The 18,934-nt window shown below is 40.5% G+C and overlaps 1 long non-coding RNA gene across 1 annotated transcript in view; it reads left to right on the forward strand.

Moving 5' to 3' along the window:
* Window positions 1–15,380: 15,380 nt before the first annotated feature.
* LOC137638338 (uncharacterized) overlaps window positions 15,381–18,934 on the forward strand; it is a 111,184-nt gene continuing 107,630 nt past the window's right edge. Inside the window, exon 1 of the long non-coding RNA XR_011044069.1 lies at window positions 15,381–15,464. This is a non-coding gene — a long non-coding RNA (uncharacterized lncRNA). The remainder of the gene's footprint in view (window positions 15,465–18,934) is intronic.

Here is an 18,934-nt window from a genome sequence, read left to right on the forward strand (position 1 = left end):
TTTACAGAGCTTCCAAAAGGCTAAAATCACTGCCAGATCTTTGCTCAGAAGGCCTCTGTAACGTTTAAAACCCATCCAGGAAGGCTACAATTACCGGCAGATCTTTTACTCAGACAGTATCTATAATGTTTACAGAGCTTCCAAAAGGCTAAAATCACTGCCAGATCTTTGCTCAGAAGGCCTCTGTAACGTTTAAAACCCATCCAGGAAGGCTACAATTACCGGCAGATCTTTTACTCAGACAGTATCTATAATGTTTACAGAGCTTCCAAAAGGCTAAAATCACTGCCAGATCTTTGCTCAGAAGGCCTCTGTAACGTTTAAAACCCATCCAGGAAGGCTACAATTACCGGCAGATCTTTTACTCAGACAGTATCTATAATGTTTACAGAGCTTCCAAAAGGCTAAAATCACTGCCAGATCTTTGCTCAGAAGGCCTCTGTAACGTTTAAAACCCATCCAGGAAGGCTACAATTACCGGCAGATCTTTTACTCAGACAGTATCTATAATGTTTACAGAGCTTCCAAAAGGCTAAAATCACTGCCAGATCTTTGCTCAGAAGGCCTCTGTAACGTTTAAAACCCATCCAGGAAGGCTACAATTACCGGCAGATCTTTTACTCAGACAGTATCTATAATGTTTACAGAGCTTCCAAAAGGCTAAAATCACTGCCAGATCTTTGCTCAGAAGGCCTCTGTAACGTTTAAAACCCATCCAGGAAGGCTACAATTACCGGCAGATCTTTTACTCAGACAGTATCTATAATGTTTACAGAGCTTCCAAAAGGCTAAAATCACTGCCAGATCTTTGCTCAGAAGGCCTCTGTAACGTTTAAAACCCATCCAGGAAGGCTACAATTACCGGCAGATCTTTTACTCAGACAGTATCTATAATGTTTACAGAGCTTCCAAAAGGCTAAAATCACTGCCAGATCTTTGCTCAGAAGGCCTCTGTAACGTTTAAAACCCATCCAGGAAGGCTACAATTACCGGCAGATCTTTTACTCAGACAGTATCTATAATGTTTACAGAGCTTCCAAAAGGCTAAAATCACTGCCAGATCTTTGCTCAGAAGGCCTCTGTAACGTTTAAAACCCATCCAGGAAGGCTACAATTACCGGCAGATCTTTTACTCAGACAGTATCTATAATGTTTACAGAGCTTCCAAAAGGCTAAAATCACTGCCAGATCTTTGCTCAGAAGGCCTCTGTAACGTTTAAAACCCATCCAGGAAGGCTACAATTACCGGCAGATCTTTTACTCAGACAGTATCTATAATGTTTACAGAGCTTCCAAAAGGCTAAAATCACTGCCAGATCTTTGCTCAGAAGGCCTCTGTAACGTTTAAAACCCATCCAGGAAGGCTACAATTACCGGCAGATCTTTTACTCAGACAGTATCTATAATGTTTACAGAGCTTCCAAAAGGCTAAAATCACTGCCAGATCTTTGCTCAGAAGGCCTCTGTAACGTTTAAAACCCATCCAGGAAGGCTACAATTACCGGCAGATCTTTTACTCAGACAGTATCTATAATGTTTACAGAGCTTCCAAAAGGCTAAAATCACTGCCAGATCTTTGCTCAGAAGGCCTCTGTAACGTTTAAAACCCATCCAGGAAGGCTACAATTACCGGCAGATCTTTTACTCAGACAGTATCTATAATGTTTACAGAGCTTCCAAAAGGCTAAAATCACTGCCAGATCTTTGCTCAGAAGGCCTCTGTAACGTTTAAAACCCATCCAGGAAGGCTACAATTACCGGCAGATCTTTTACTCAGACAGTATCTATAATGTTTACAGAGCTTCCAAAAGGCTAAAATCACTGCCAGATCTTTGCTCAGAAGGCCTCTGTAACGTTTAAAACCCATCCAGGAAGGCTACAATTACCGGCAGATCTTTTACTCAGACAGTATCTATAATGTTTACAGAGCTTCCAAAAGGCTAAAATCACTGCCAGATCTTTGCTCAGAAGGCCTCTGTAACGTTTAAAACCCATCCAGGAAGGCTACAATTACCGGCAGATCTTTTACTCAGACAGTATCTATAATGTTTACAGAGCTTCCAAAAGGCTAAAATCACTGCCAGATCTTTGCTCAGAAGGCCTCTGTAACGTTTAAAACCCATCCAGGAAGGCTACAATTACCGGCAGATCTTTTACTCAGACAGTATCTATAATGTTTACAGAGCTTCCAAAAGGCTAAAATCACTGCCAGATCTTTGCTCAGAAGGCCTCTGTAACGTTTAAAACCCATCCAGGAAGGCTACAATTACCGGCAGATCTTTTACTCAGACAGTATCTATAATGTTTACAGAGCTTCCAAAAGGCTAAAATCACTGCCAGATCTTTGCTCAGAAGGCCTCTGTAACGTTTAAAACCCATCCAGGAAGGCTACAATTACCGGCAGATCTTTTACTCAGACAGTATCTATAATGTTTACAGAGCTTCCAAAAGGCTAAAATCACTGCCAGATCTTTGCTCAGAAGGCCTCTGTAACGTTTAAAACCCATCCAGGAAGGCTACAATTACCGGCAGATCTTTTACTCAGACAGTATCTATAATGTTTACAGAGCTTCCAAAAGGCTAAAATCACTGCCAGATCTTTGCTCAGAAGGCCTCTGTAACGTTTAAAACCCATCCAGGAAGGCTACAATTACCGGCAGATCTTTTACTCAGACAGTATCTATAATGTTTACAGAGCTTCCAAAAGGCTAAAATCACTGCCAGATCTTTGCTCAGAAGGCCTCTGTAACGTTTAAAACCCATCCAGGAAGGCTACAATTACCGGCAGATCTTTTACTCAGACAGTATCTATAATGTTTACAGAGCTTCCAAAAGGCTAAAATCACTGCCAGATCTTTGCTCAGAAGGCCTCTGTAACGTTTAAAACCCATCCAGGAAGGCTACAATTACCGGCAGATCTTTTACTCAGACAGTATCTATAATGTTTACAGAGCTTCCAAAAGGCTAAAATCACTGCCAGATCTTTGCTCAGAAGGCCTCTGTAACGTTTAAAACCCATCCAGGAAGGCTACAATTACCGGCAGATCTTTTACTCAGACAGTATCTATAATGTTTACAGAGCTTCCAAAAGGCTAAAATCACTGCCAGATCTTTGCTCAGAAGGCCTCTGTAACGTTTAAAACCCATCCAGGAAGGCTACAATTACCGGCAGATCTTTTACTCAGACAGTATCTATAATGTTTACAGAGCTTCCAAAAGGCTAAAATCACTGCCAGATCTTTGCTCAGAAGGCCTCTGTAACGTTTAAAACCCATCCAGGAAGGCTACAATTACCGGCAGATCTTTTACTCAGACAGTATCTATAATGTTTACAGAGCTTCCAAAAGGCTAAAATCACTGCCAGATCTTTGCTCAGAAGGCCTCTGTAACGTTTAAAACCCATCCAGGAAGGCTACAATTACCGGCAGATCTTTTACTCAGACAGTATCTATAATGTTTACAGAGCTTCCAAAAGGCTAAAATCACTGCCAGATCTTTGCTCAGAAGGCCTCTGTAACGTTTAAAACCCATCCAGGAAGGCTACAATTACCGGCAGATCTTTTACTCAGACAGTATCTATAATGTTTACAGAGCTTCCAAAAGGCTAAAATCACTGCCAGATCTTTGCTCAGAAGGCCTCTGTAACGTTTAAAACCCATCCAGGAAGGCTACAATTACCGGCAGATCTTTTACTCAGACAGTATCTATAATGTTTACAGAGCTTCCAAAAGGCTAAAATCACTGCCAGATCTTTGCTCAGAAGGCCTCTGTAACGTTTAAAACCCATCCAGGAAGGCTACAATTACCGGCAGATCTTTTACTCAGACAGTATCTATAATGTTTACAGAGCTTCCAAAAGGCTAAAATCACTGCCAGATCTTTGCTCAGAAGGCCTCTGTAACGTTTAAAACCCATCCAGGAAGGCTACAATTACCGGCAGATCTTTTACTCAGACAGTATCTATAATGTTTACAGAGCTTCCAAAAGGCTAAAATCACTGCCAGATCTTTGCTCAGAAGGCCTCTGTAACGTTTAAAACCCATCCAGGAAGGCTACAATTACCGGCAGATCTTTTACTCAGACAGTATCTATAATGTTTACAGAGCTTCCAAAAGGCTAAAATCACTGCCAGATCTTTGCTCAGAAGGCCTCTGTAACGTTTAAAACCCATCCAGGAAGGCTACAATTACCGGCAGATCTTTTACTCAGACAGTATCTATAATGTTTACAGAGCTTCCAAAAGGCTAAAATCACTGCCAGATCTTTGCTCAGAAGGCCTCTGTAACGTTTAAAACCCATCCAGGAAGGCTACAATTACCGGCAGATCTTTTACTCAGACAGTATCTATAATGTTTACAGAGCTTCCAAAAGGCTAAAATCACTGCCAGATCTTTGCTCAGAAGGCCTCTGTAACGTTTAAAACCCATCCAGGAAGGCTACAATTACCGGCAGATCTTTTACTCAGACAGTATCTATAATGTTTACAGAGCTTCCAAAAGGCTAAAATCACTGCCAGATCTTTGCTCAGAAGGCCTCTGTAACGTTTAAAACCCATCCAGGAAGGCTACAATTACCGGCAGATCTTTTACTCAGACAGTATCTATAATGTTTACAGAGCTTCCAAAAGGCTAAAATCACTGCCAGATCTTTGCTCAGAAGGCCTCTGTAACGTTTAAAACCCATCCAGGAAGGCTACAATTACCGGCAGATCTTTTACTCAGACAGTATCTATAATGTTTACAGAGCTTCCAAAAGGCTAAAATCACTGCCAGATCTTTGCTCAGAAGGCCTCTGTAACGTTTAAAACCCATCCAGGAAGGCTACAATTACCGGCAGATCTTTTACTCAGACAGTATCTATAATGTTTACAGAGCTTCCAAAAGGCTAAAATCACTGCCAGATCTTTGCTCAGAAGGCCTCTGTAACGTTTAAAACCCATCCAGGAAGGCTACAATTACCGGCAGATCTTTTACTCAGACAGTATCTATAATGTTTACAGAGCTTCCAAAAGGCTAAAATCACTGCCAGATCTTTGCTCAGAAGGCCTCTGTAACGTTTAAAACCCATCCAGGAAGGCTACAATTACCGGCAGATCTTTTACTCAGACAGTATCTATAATGTTTACAGAGCTTCCAAAAGGCTAAAATCACTGCCAGATCTTTGCTCAGAAGGCCTCTGTAACGTTTAAAACCCATCCAGGAAGGCTACAATTACCGGCAGATCTTTTACTCAGACAGTATCTATAATGTTTACAGAGCTTCCAAAAGGCTAAAATCACTGCCAGATCTTTGCTCAGAAGGCCTCTGTAACGTTTAAAACCCATCCAGGAAGGCTACAATTACCGGCAGATCTTTTACTCAGACAGTATCTATAATGTTTACAGAGCTTCCAAAAGGCTAAAATCACTGCCAGATCTTTGCTCAGAAGGCCTCTGTAACGTTTAAAACCCATCCAGGAAGGCTACAATTACCGGCAGATCTTTTACTCAGACAGTATCTATAATGTTTACAGAGCTTCCAAAAGGCTAAAATCACTGCCAGATCTTTGCTCAGAAGGCCTCTGTAACGTTTAAAACCCATCCAGGAAGGCTACAATTACCGGCAGATCTTTTACTCAGACAGTATCTATAATGTTTACAGAGCTTCCAAAAGGCTAAAATCACTGCCAGATCTTTGCTCAGAAGGCCTCTGTAACGTTTAAAACCCATCCAGGAAGGCTACAATTACCGGCAGATCTTTTACTCAGACAGTATCTATAATGTTTACAGAGCTTCCAAAAGGCTAAAATCACTGCCAGATCTTTGCTCAGAAGGCCTCTGTAACGTTTAAAACCCATCCAGGAAGGCTACAATTACCGGCAGATCTTTTACTCAGACAGTATCTATAATGTTTACAGAGCTTCCAAAAGGCTAAAATCACTGCCAGATCTTTGCTCAGAAGGCCTCTGTAACGTTTAAAACCCATCCAGGAAGGCTACAATTACCGGCAGATCTTTTACTCAGACAGTATCTATAATGTTTACAGAGCTTCCAAAAGGCTAAAATCACTGCCAGATCTTTGCTCAGAAGGCCTCTGTAACGTTTAAAACCCATCCAGGAAGGCTACAATTACCGGCAGATCTTTTACTCAGACAGTATCTATAATGTTTACAGAGCTTCCAAAAGGCTAAAATCACTGCCAGATCTTTGCTCAGAAGGCCTCTGTAACGTTTAAAACCCATCCAGGAAGGCTACAATTACCGGCAGATCTTTTACTCAGACAGTATCTATAATGTTTACAGAGCTTCCAAAAGGCTAAAATCACTGCCAGATCTTTGCTCAGAAGGCCTCTGTAACGTTTAAAACCCATCCAGGAAGGCTACAATTACCGGCAGATCTTTTACTCAGACAGTATCTATAATGTTTACAGAGCTTCCAAAAGGCTAAAATCACTGCCAGATCTTTGCTCAGAAGGCCTCTGTAACGTTTAAAACCCATCCAGGAAGGCTACAATTACCGGCAGATCTTTTACTCAGACAGTATCTATAATGTTTACAGAGCTTCCAAAAGGCTAAAATCACTGCCAGATCTTTGCTCAGAAGGCCTCTGTAACGTTTAAAACCCATCCAGGAAGGCTACAATTACCGGCAGATCTTTTACTCAGACAGTATCTATAATGTTTACAGAGCTTCCAAAAGGCTAAAATCACTGCCAGATCTTTGCTCAGAAGGCCTCTGTAACGTTTAAAACCCATCCAGGAAGGCTACAATTACCGGCAGATCTTTTACTCAGACAGTATCTATAATGTTTACAGAGCTTCCAAAAGGCTAAAATCACTGCCAGATCTTTGCTCAGAAGGCCTCTGTAACGTTTAAAACCCATCCAGGAAGGCTACAATTACCGGCAGATCTTTTACTCAGACAGTATCTATAATGTTTACAGAGCTTCCAAAAGGCTAAAATCACTGCCAGATCTTTGCTCAGAAGGCCTCTGTAACGTTTAAAACCCATCCAGGAAGGCTACAATTACCGGCAGATCTTTTACTCAGACAGTATCTATAATGTTTACAGAGCTTCCAAAAGGCTAAAATCACTGCCAGATCTTTGCTCAGAAGGCCTCTGTAACGTTTAAAACCCATCCAGGAAGGCTACAATTACCGGCAGATCTTTTACTCAGACAGTATCTATAATGTTTACAGAGCTTCCAAAAGGCTAAAATCACTGCCAGATCTTTGCTCAGAAGGCCTCTGTAACGTTTAAAACCCATCCAGGAAGGCTACAATTACCGGCAGATCTTTTACTCAGACAGTATCTATAATGTTTACAGAGCTTCCAAAAGGCTAAAATCACTGCCAGATCTTTGCTCAGAAGGCCTCTGTAACGTTTAAAACCCATCCAGGAAGGCTACAATTACCGGCAGATCTTTTACTCAGACAGTATCTATAATGTTTACAGAGCTTCCAAAAGGCTAAAATCACTGCCAGATCTTTGCTCAGAAGGCCTCTGTAACGTTTAAAACCCATCCAGGAAGGCTACAATTACCGGCAGATCTTTTACTCAGACAGTATCTATAATGTTTACAGAGCTTCCAAAAGGCTAAAATCACTGCCAGATCTTTGCTCAGAAGGCCTCTGTAACGTTTAAAACCCATCCAGGAAGGCTACAATTACCGGCAGATCTTTTACTCAGACAGTATCTATAATGTTTACAGAGCTTCCAAAAGGCTAAAATCACTGCCAGATCTTTGCTCAGAAGGCCTCTGTAACGTTTAAAACCCATCCAGGAAGGCTACAATTACCGGCAGATCTTTTACTCAGACAGTATCTATAATGTTTACAGAGCTTCCAAAAGGCTAAAATCACTGCCAGATCTTTGCTCAGAAGGCCTCTGTAACGTTTAAAACCCATCCAGGAAGGCTACAATTACCGGCAGATCTTTTACTCAGACAGTATCTATAATGTTTACAGAGCTTCCAAAAGGCTAAAATCACTGCCAGATCTTTGCTCAGAAGGCCTCTGTAACGTTTAAAACCCATCCAGGAAGGCTACAATTACCGGCAGATCTTTTACTCAGACAGTATCTATAATGTTTACAGAGCTTCCAAAAGGCTAAAATCACTGCCAGATCTTTGCTCAGAAGGCCTCTGTAACGTTTAAAACCCATCCAGGAAGGCTACAATTACCGGCAGATCTTTTACTCAGACAGTATCTATAATGTTTACAGAGCTTCCAAAAGGCTAAAATCACTGCCAGATCTTTGCTCAGAAGGCCTCTGTAACGTTTAAAACCCATCCAGGAAGGCTACAATTACCGGCAGATCTTTTACTCAGACAGTATCTATAATGTTTACAGAGCTTCCAAAAGGCTAAAATCACTGCCAGATCTTTGCTCAGAAGGCCTCTGTAACGTTTAAAACCCATCCAGGAAGGCTACAATTACCGGCAGATCTTTTACTCAGACAGTATCTATAATGTTTACAGAGCTTCCAAAAGGCTAAAATCACTGCCAGATCTTTGCTCAGAAGGCCTCTGTAACGTTTAAAACCCATCCAGGAAGGCTACAATTACCGGCAGATCTTTTACTCAGACAGTATCTATAATGTTTACAGAGCTTCCAAAAGGCTAAAATCACTGCCAGATCTTTGCTCAGAAGGCCTCTGTAACGTTTAAAACCCATCCAGGAAGGCTACAATTACCGGCAGATCTTTTACTCAGACAGTATCTATAATGTTTACAGAGCTTCCAAAAGGCTAAAATCACTGCCAGATCTTTGCTCAGAAGGCCTCTGTAACGTTTAAAACCCATCCAGGAAGGCTACAATTACCGGCAGATCTTTTACTCAGACAGTATCTATAATGTTTACAGAGCTTCCAAAAGGCTAAAATCACTGCCAGATCTTTGCTCAGAAGGCCTCTGTAACGTTTAAAACCCATCCAGGAAGGCTACAATTACCGGCAGATCTTTTACTCAGACAGTATCTATAATGTTTACAGAGCTTCCAAAAGGCTAAAATCACTGCCAGATCTTTGCTCAGAAGGCCTCTGTAACGTTTAAAACCCATCCAGGAAGGCTACAATTACCGGCAGATCTTTTACTCAGACAGTATCTATAATGTTTACAGAGCTTCCAAAAGGCTAAAATCACTGCCAGATCTTTGCTCAGAAGGCCTCTGTAACGTTTAAAACCCATCCAGGAAGGCTACAATTACCGGCAGATCTTTTACTCAGACAGTATCTATAATGTTTACAGAGCTTCCAAAAGGCTAAAATCACTGCCAGATCTTTGCTCAGAAGGCCTCTGTAACGTTTAAAACCCATCCAGGAAGGCTACAATTACCGGCAGATCTTTTACTCAGACAGTATCTATAATGTTTACAGAGCTTCCAAAAGGCTAAAATCACTGCCAGATCTTTGCTCAGAAGGCCTCTGTAACGTTTAAAACCCATCCAGGAAGGCTACAATTACCGGCAGATCTTTTACTCAGACAGTATCTATAATGTTTACAGAGCTTCCAAAAGGCTAAAATCACTGCCAGATCTTTGCTCAGAAGGCCTCTGTAACGTTTAAAACCCATCCAGGAAGGCTACAATTACCGGCAGATCTTTTACTCAGACAGTATCTATAATGTTTACAGAGCTTCCAAAAGGCTAAAATCACTGCCAGATCTTTGCTCAGAAGGCCTCTGTAACGTTTAAAACCCATCCAGGAAGGCTACAATTACCGGCAGATCTTTTACTCAGACAGTATCTATAATGTTTACAGAGCTTCCAAAAGGCTAAAATCACTGCCAGATCTTTGCTCAGAAGGCCTCTGTAACGTTTAAAACCCATCCAGGAAGGCTACAATTACCGGCAGATCTTTTACTCAGACAGTATCTATAATGTTTACAGAGCTTCCAAAAGGCTAAAATCACTGCCAGATCTTTGCTCAGAAGGCCTCTGTAACGTTTAAAACCCATCCAGGAAGGCTACAATTACCGGCAGATCTTTTACTCAGACAGTATCTATAATGTTTACAGAGCTTCCAAAAGGCTAAAATCACTGCCAGATCTTTGCTCAGAAGGCCTCTGTAACGTTTAAAACCCATCCAGGAAGGCTACAATTACCGGCAGATCTTTTACTCAGACAGTATCTATAATGTTTACAGAGCTTCCAAAAGGCTAAAATCACTGCCAGATCTTTGCTCAGAAGGCCTCTGTAACGTTTAAAACCCATCCAGGAAGGCTACAATTACCGGCAGATCTTTTACTCAGACAGTATCTATAATGTTTACAGAGCTTCCAAAAGGCTAAAATCACTGCCAGATCTTTGCTCAGAAGGCCTCTGTAACGTTTAAAACCCATCCAGGAAGGCTACAATTACCGGCAGATCTTTTACTCAGACAGTATCTATAATGTTTACAGAGCTTCCAAAAGGCTAAAATCACTGCCAGATCTTTGCTCAGAAGGCCTCTGTAACGTTTAAAACCCATCCAGGAAGGCTACAATTACCGGCAGATCTTTTACTCAGACAGTATCTATAATGTTTACAGAGCTTCCAAAAGGCTAAAATCACTGCCAGATCTTTGCTCAGAAGGCCTCTGTAACGTTTAAAACCCATCCAGGAAGGCTACAATTACCGGCAGATCTTTTACTCAGACAGTATCTATAATGTTTACAGAGCTTCCAAAAGGCTAAAATCACTGCCAGATCTTTGCTCAGAAGGCCTCTGTAACGTTTAAAACCCATCCAGGAAGGCTACAATTACCGGCAGATCTTTTACTCAGACAGTATCTATAATGTTTACAGAGCTTCCAAAAGGCTAAAATCACTGCCAGATCTTTGCTCAGAAGGCCTCTGTAACGTTTAAAACCCATCCAGGAAGGCTACAATTACCGGCAGATCTTTTACTCAGACAGTATCTATAATGTTTACAGAGCTTCCAAAAGGCTAAAATCACTGCCAGATCTTTGCTCAGAAGGCCTCTGTAACGTTTAAACCATCCAGGAAGGCTACAATTACCGGCAGATCTTTTACTCAGACAGTATCTATAATGTTTACAGAGCTTCCAAAAGGCTAAAATCACTGCCAGATCTTTGCTCAGAAGGCCTCTGTAACGTTTAAAACCCATCCAGGAAGGCTACAATTACCGGCAGATCTTTTACTCAGACAGTATCTATAATGTTTACAGAGCTTCCAAAAGGCTAAAATCACTGCCAGATCTTTGCTCAGAAGGCCTCTGTAACGTTTAAACCCATCCAGGAAGGCTACAATTACCGGCAGATCTTTTACTCAGACAGTATCTATAATGTTTACAGAGCTTCCAAAAGGCTAAAATCACTGCCAGATCTTTGCTCAGAAGGCCTCTGTAACGTTTACAACGCATCCAGGAAGGCTAAATTACGGCAGATCTTTTACTCAGACATCTATAATGTTTACAGCTTCCAAAAGGCTAAAATCACTGCCAGATCTTTGCTCAGAAGGCCTCTGTAACGTTTAAAACCCATCCAGGAAGGCTACAATTACCGGCAGATCTTTTACTCAGACAGTATCTATAATGTTTACAGAGCTTCCAAAAGGCTAAAATCACTGCCAGATCTTTGCTCAGAAGGCCTCTGTAACGTTTAAAACCCATCCAGGAAGGCTACAATTACCGGCAGATCTTTTACTCAGACAGTATCTATAATGTTTACAGAGCTTCCAAAAGGCTAAAATCACTGCCAGATCTTTGCTCAGAAGGCCTCTGTAACGTTTAAAACCCATCCAGGAAGGCTACAATTACCGGCAGATCTTTTACTCAGACAGTATCTATAATGTTTACAGAGCTTCCAAAAGGCTAAAATCACTGCCAGATCTTTGCTCAGAAGGCCTCTGTAACGTTTAAAACCCATCCAGGAAGGCTACAATTACCGGCAGATCTTTTACTCAGACAGTATCTATAATGTTTACAGAGCTTCCAAAAGGCTAAAATCACTGCCAGATCTTATGCTCAGAAGGCCTCTGTAACGTTTACAACGCATCCAGGAAGGCTAAATTACTGCAGATCTTTTACTCAGACAGCATCTATAATGTTTACAGCCTTTCCAAAAGGCTAAAATCACTGCCAGATCTTTACTCAGAAGGCCTCTGTAACGTTTACAACGCATCCAGGAAGGTAAATTACTGGCAGATCTTTGCTCATTCAACATCTATAATGTTTACAGTTTCCAAAAGGCTAAAATCACTGCCAGATCTTTGCTCAGAAGGCCTCTGTAACGTTTAAAACCCATCCAGGAAGGCTACAATTACCGGCAGATCTTTTACTCAGACAGTATCTATAATGTTTACAGAGCTTCCAAAAGGCTAAAATCACTGCCAGATCTTTGCTCAGAAGGCCTCTGTAACGTTTAAAACCCATCCAGGAAGGCTACAATTACCGGCAGATCTTTTACTCAGACAGTATCTATAATGTTTACAGAGCTTCCAAAAGGCTAAAATCACTGCCAGATCTTTGCTCAGAAGGCCTCTGTAACGTTTAAAACCCATCCAGGAAGGCTACAATTACCGGCAGATCTTTTACTCAGACAGTATCTATAATGTTTACAGAGCTTCCAAAAGGCTAAAATCACTGCCAGATCTTTGCTCAGAAGGCCTCTGTAACGTTTAAAACCCATCCAGGAAGGCTACAATTACCGGCAGATCTTTTACTCAGACAGTATCTATAATGTTTACAGAGCTTCCAAAAGGCTAAAATCACTGCCAGATCTATGCTCAGAAGTCCTCTGTAACGTTTACAACGCACCCAGGAAGGTTAAATTACTGCCAAATCTTTACTCAGACAGCATCTATAATATTTACAGCCTTTACAAAAGGCAAAAATCACGGCTAGATCTTTACTCAAAAGGCCACTATAACGTTTACAACGCATCCAGGAATAGTAAAATTACTGGCAGATCTTTTGCTCATTCAACATCTATGATGTTTACATCGTTTCCGAAAGGCTAAAATCACTGCCAGATCTTTGCTCAGAAGGCCTCTGTAACGTTTAAAACCCATCCAGGAAGGCTACAATTACCGGCAGATCTTTTACTCAGACAGTATCTATAATGTTTACAGAGCTTCCAAAAGGCTAAAATCACTGCCAGATCTTTGCTCAGAAGGCCTCTGTAACGTTTAAAACCCATCCAGGAAGGCTACAATTACCGGCAGATCTTTTACTCAGACAGTATCTATAATGTTTACAGAGCTTCCAAAAGGCTAAAATCACTGCCAGATCTTTGCTCAGAAGGCCTCTGTAACGTTTAAAACCCATCCAGGAAGGCTACAATTACCGGCAGATCTTTTACTCAGACAGTATCTATAATGTTTACAGAGCTTCCAAAAGGCTAAAATCACTGCCAGATCTTTGCTCAGAAGGCCTCTGTAACGTTTAAAACCCATCCAGGAAGGCTACAATTACCGGCAGATCTTTTACTCAGACAGTATCTATAATGTTTACAGAGCTTCCAAAAGGCTAAAATCACTGCCAGATCTTTGCTCAGAAGGCCTCTATAACGATAACAACGCATCCAGGAAGGGTGAAATTACTGGCAGATCTTTTCCTCAGAGAGCATTTATAATATTTACAGCGCCTCCAAAAGGCTAAAATTACTGCCTTATATTAGACTTGTCTTGCTTTTATGATTTACGATCGAGGCTACCTTGACTTGTGGACTGCAGCTGTGTTATGGATCGTATAATTCAAATAGAAACGGAGGATTTGCTGGGACTAAGCAAATATTTGTCACTAAAGATAGATTGACTGGGAGTGTGTGACATAAATTCCGAGTCTTTGTTGAAAAACTTATTTTTATCATAAGCCAGAGCGTTTTACTTTTACTAAAGTGTACTTCACCATTGGAAAGTTGAGTAGAAAAGAAGGCTGTTTTTTTTTTCTTTAGTCTTAACGAAAGGTGGATAAAGATATTCAAAGATATTTGGCACTAGAACACAAACACACGTACACGTGGAGAGAGAGAGAGAGAGAGAGAGAGAGAGAGAGAGAGAGAGAGTTGCTGTGTTCATCTAACATAGAACAAGTGTTAGAGAGAAACTTACTGTTCATTTAACAGAGGGAGAGAGAGAGAGAGAGAGAGAGTTGCTGTGCTTATCTAACAGAACAAGGATTAGAGAAAAATTTACTGTATTCTTTTAACACACAGAGAGAGAGAGAGAGAGAGAGAGAGAGAGAGAGAGAGAGAGTTTGTGTGTAAGAGATAAATAAAATCTACTGTTTTCATGTAAGAGATAGAGCCAAATATCATCCCGAATAATTCCAGAGTCGTTCGATTGTGAAAGGAAAATAAATATTTACTTAATCACACGAGAACGAGCGATCAGAAGAAAGGAGTTCCTGCTGTGTTGGGGCTTCCTCGCGTGCTCATTCATTTGTAGCCCTTTTATCTCTTTTGCTTGCGTGCTTGTCTCGTTGTAGTCCCCCCCCCCTCCTCCCCATGCTGTCAGTAATTCTCACTTTTTGTGTAAAATTGGCTCTAAGACAAATTTCGTGATCGGCGGTGTTTTGCTCGCGTGATAATTGTAATGATTTGCAATCATGAAAACGTCAGTTTTAAAAGATGGGGATACTCTCTCTCTCTCTCTCTCTCTCTCTCTCTCTCTCATCAGTTTTAAAGGATGGGGATAGTCTCTCTCTCTCTCTCTCTCTCTCTCTCTCTCTCTCTATTGCTAGAGAGTTATTGGGTCCTTTGACTGTCCAGACGGTACTAAATTGGATTCTTCTCTCTAGTTATGGTTCATTTTCTCTTTACCTACACATACACATAATTTTTCTGACCTATTCTTTACATATTCTCCTCTGTCCCCATACACCTGACAACATAGAGATTACCTAACAATTCTTCTATCAAGGGGTTAACTACTGCACTGCAATTGTTCAGTGGCTACTTTCCTCTTGGTAAAGGTAAAAGAGACTTTATCTATGGTAAGCAGCTCTTTTTGGATAACACTCAAAAGTCAAACCATTGTTCTCTGGTCTTGGATAGTGCTGTAGCCTCTGTACCATGGTCTTCCACTATATTGCCGTTGATTTCTCTTGCTTGAGGGTACACTCTGGCACACTATTCTATCTTATTTTTCTTCTTTTTTTTCAAAGCTTTTCATAGTTTATAATGAAAGATTTATTTTAATCTTTTTTTAAATACTTTATTTTAATTGTTAATTACTTCTCTTGTAGTTTTCCTATTGACTTTCCTCACTGGGCTATTTTCCTTGTTGGAACCCTCGTGCTTATAGCATTCTGCTTTCCAAATTAGGGTTGTAGCTTAGCATATAATAATAATAATAATAATAATAATAATAATAATAATAATAAAAGGGATGATAAAAGTTGCATTGAGAAGTAAAAACGATCACAAACTATATTTTTTCTTATAGTGTTCTCTTTTTTTCTTACAGCAAGGCTGATTTAACTAACTTCGTTGAGCCTCGAAGATTAATCTTCCGAAGCATCCATGTCAACATTCCTTGAGTTACCAAAGTAAGTAATCCTTATATTATTTTGTTACTCATTGGCTCCGATTTTGTGGAATATTATTTTCTTGTGAATTAAGTGATATTGTTCCGTTGTAATTGTTCCTTTAAATAATCATCATCATCTCCTCCCATGCATATTGACGCAAAGGGCCTCGGTTACATTTCGCCAGTCGTCTCTATCTTGAGCTTTTAATTCAATATTTCTCCATTCACCATCTCCTACTTCGCGCTTCATAGTCCTCAGCCATGTACGACTGGGGCTTCCAACTCTTCTAGTGTCTTGTGGAGCCCAGCTGAAATTTTTTTTAACTAATCTCTCGGGGAGTGCGAAGAATATGCCCAAGCCATCCCCATCTACCCCTCACCATGATCTCATCTCTCTTATAGTTTCATACCTATCGTTTAAATAAGGGTTTGATAAGAGAGTTACGTAGCCCATCCGTTTGCCCATAAAATTGAAAACTCCAAAATTTTAAATCCAAAACTTCAAAACTCAAAATTGAATACTGCAAAATTCCTACAATAACATAGAAATTATTAAACAGGGAAACGATTAAGTACACTTAAACATTTACCGCAAAAAAATGTAAAAATCCTGGCATAAATGTTGCCAGACATTTACCTTTATAAACAGATATATTGACGTAAAGGAGTGATAATACGCTCAACAACCCATAAAAGAAAATAACAAAGTATGGTAAAATTACGATCGTCTGTATTTTACTGAAATACGGCTGAGAACAGTATATTTTTACGGAGAATTTTCGATATATATATATATATATATATATGTATGTATGTATATATATACACATACATACATATATATATATGTGTGTGTGTGTGTGTGTGTGTGTGCACTTGCACATCAAAATCTCTCTTAAAAGTGAAAGGACAAATCTAGCTTTTGGTCCATTGACCTTCCCTTCAGAAGAATCTCATTCAGTAATAAGTGGATTTATTGTATCTGGAATCTCCCTCGCTGTTGATTACCTCCAAGATCCGCCATAAATTTCCTCAAGCAGGATTTATTGCCTCCGAAGCCCGACCGATCGTGAGAGATTACATCTCTCCTTCTTTTTCTGCCTCCGATATCTTTTTTCTTTCTTCTTCCGAGTTGGAAAGGAGGCTTGGTAACTGTGGGTCTTTTCATCACCTGATAACTGGATTGTCGAGTAGATTTCATTGATTGGTGGGTCTGTTCTTTATTTACCAAGGCACTTTCCTTTCTCCGCTTCTCCCAGCCTGACGAGGGATTCAGCCGAGATTGGCTGGTACTGTTAGGGTGCCACAACCCACCAAGGCACTTTCCCTCTCTCCGCTTCTCCCAGCCTGACGAGGGGTTCAGCCGAGATTGGCTGGTACTGTTGGGGTGCCACAGCCCACCAAGGTACTTTCCTCTCTCCGCTTCTCCCAGCCTGACGAGGGGTTCAGCCGAGTTTGGCCGGCACTGCTAGGGTGCCACAGCCCACCTCTCCCTTTATCCACCACCAATGCAGTTTCACACGCTGAATTCCTTACTGCTGTTACCTCCGTGGGCACTATGGCTACCGGAGGAAGCGTTACAATCGCTCGCCATTCACTCCTATTTCTAGCACGCTCTCTTGCCTCTCTCCCTTTTTGTATCCTGATATGACATCCATAAGTTTCTTTTCCAGAATTTGTAGAATTTAATTCAAATGATAATCTCGCTTATATAATAAAGAGCAGTATATATATATATATATATATATATACATACATACAGGAGATATATTTATAAATAACACACACACACACACACACATATATATATATATATATATATATTTGTCTGTATGTGTGTGTGTGTATTTTTCCGGTCACGCTCAGTTCTTTTCGTCCCTCTGGTATGGGAGAGAGGAGGTAGTCATACCCTGGTGAGAGGGATATATTTGTGTGTGTTGCATATCTATCTAAATATGTAGCCCTCATTTTTGACGGGTGCTGTACACTAGTATGTTAATAATTGATGCTTTGTTTTCATATTCAGTTGCAATCCTTTTTATTTATTTTAATAGTTTCCTATTGGTCTATTTTCTTAATTTCTTCGTTTTTCCTTCCACAAGAAAAAGCATGAAAAGGGAATTGACGAATGCGAACTGTCTTGTATCCTTTTACTTGTTCCAGGATCTCATCTCTTTGCTGGTCATCGGTCCTCTCTCTCTCTCTCTCTTCCAGGACGTTTGTTCCGCCTGGAATTCTTTTTGTGGGTGGACTTGGTGCGGAATTAGGCTTCCAGTCTTTCTTTCTCCTCACGTTTGCTCCTCTGGAATCGCCCAAGGGAATTTGTGTCTCCTTTTGCCACAACATTACTTGTCTTTCTTCTTCTTCTTACTACTACAAATCGTCAACCATTCCAATCTCTCTCTCTCTCTCTCTCTCTCTCTCTCTCTCTCTCTCGGGGAACATTGTGTTCGAGATCAATATAAAAGATGGAGTAGTGTTTTCGGTAATTATTACCTTTTTTGCTTTTTTGTCCCCACAATATATTAATCACAGCATTCGTCAGCTCTCTCTCTCTCTCTCTCTCTCTCTCTCTCTCTCAATAGACGAGCATTTGTGTTTGAGACCAATATAAAAGATGGAGTAGTTTTTTCGGTAATTGTTATCCGTTTTTTTTTATTCTCTCTCTCTCTCTCTCTCTCTCTCTCTCTCTCTCTCTCTCTCTAATAGACAAAACTGTCTCTATCCCTTGTCTCTGCCATTCAGGAACAGCCTTCAAACCTTTATGTTACCTACTGCTCTACAAGGTAGGTCAAGGAGTAATGAAAAAAGGTCGTATTTAATTGATATTCAGCAATTTAAGGAAAGGATATTTAAGACCATGAATGCACCGTATCACCATCTTACTCATCGTTGATAATGAGTTTTGTATCGTGTTTATTCCCGTATTCATATACAAGGAGGAAGACTCTGCCAACGAAGTTGGAAGGAGGTTATGTTTTCACCCCTGTTTTATGTTTGTTTATGTGTGTGTGTTTGTTTGTGAACAGCTTCCTGGCCACAATTTTAATCGTAGAGGGATTGACTGTTATATAAAAATCTGGAAATGATTAGATTTTTGAAGGCCAAGGTCACGGTCAAGCAAAATGTCCAATTCACTTAATCAGCCATAAGTTTGGACATCGTTGTCACAGAGACTTCAAACTTGGTTCATATATAAGTGTATGAAAATCCACGTCAATTAATACATGTTAAGGTCAAAGGTCAAGGTCGAGGTCGAGAAATGAGCTGTAGCGGCAGAGGTCTACGTTCTACCGAGTGCCCATTTAGTTTTGTACTGAAATTCAAGGTCGAGCAAAAGGTCGAAAAATAAGCTGCCGTGGCGGAGGTCTGCGTTCTACTGATTGCCCCTGTAGTTTTGTACCGAAATGATCTCTCTGTGATAAGAAAAAAAGAAGAAAATGATGAAATCTGACAGATCATTAGTGTCATAAATTTCTCTACCGAGCA

Source organism: Palaemon carinicauda, chromosome 3 (assembly GCF_036898095.1).
Source record: "Palaemon carinicauda isolate YSFRI2023 chromosome 3, ASM3689809v2, whole genome shotgun sequence".
NCBI classification, from domain to species: Eukaryota; Metazoa; Arthropoda; class Malacostraca; order Decapoda; family Palaemonidae; genus Palaemon; species Palaemon carinicauda.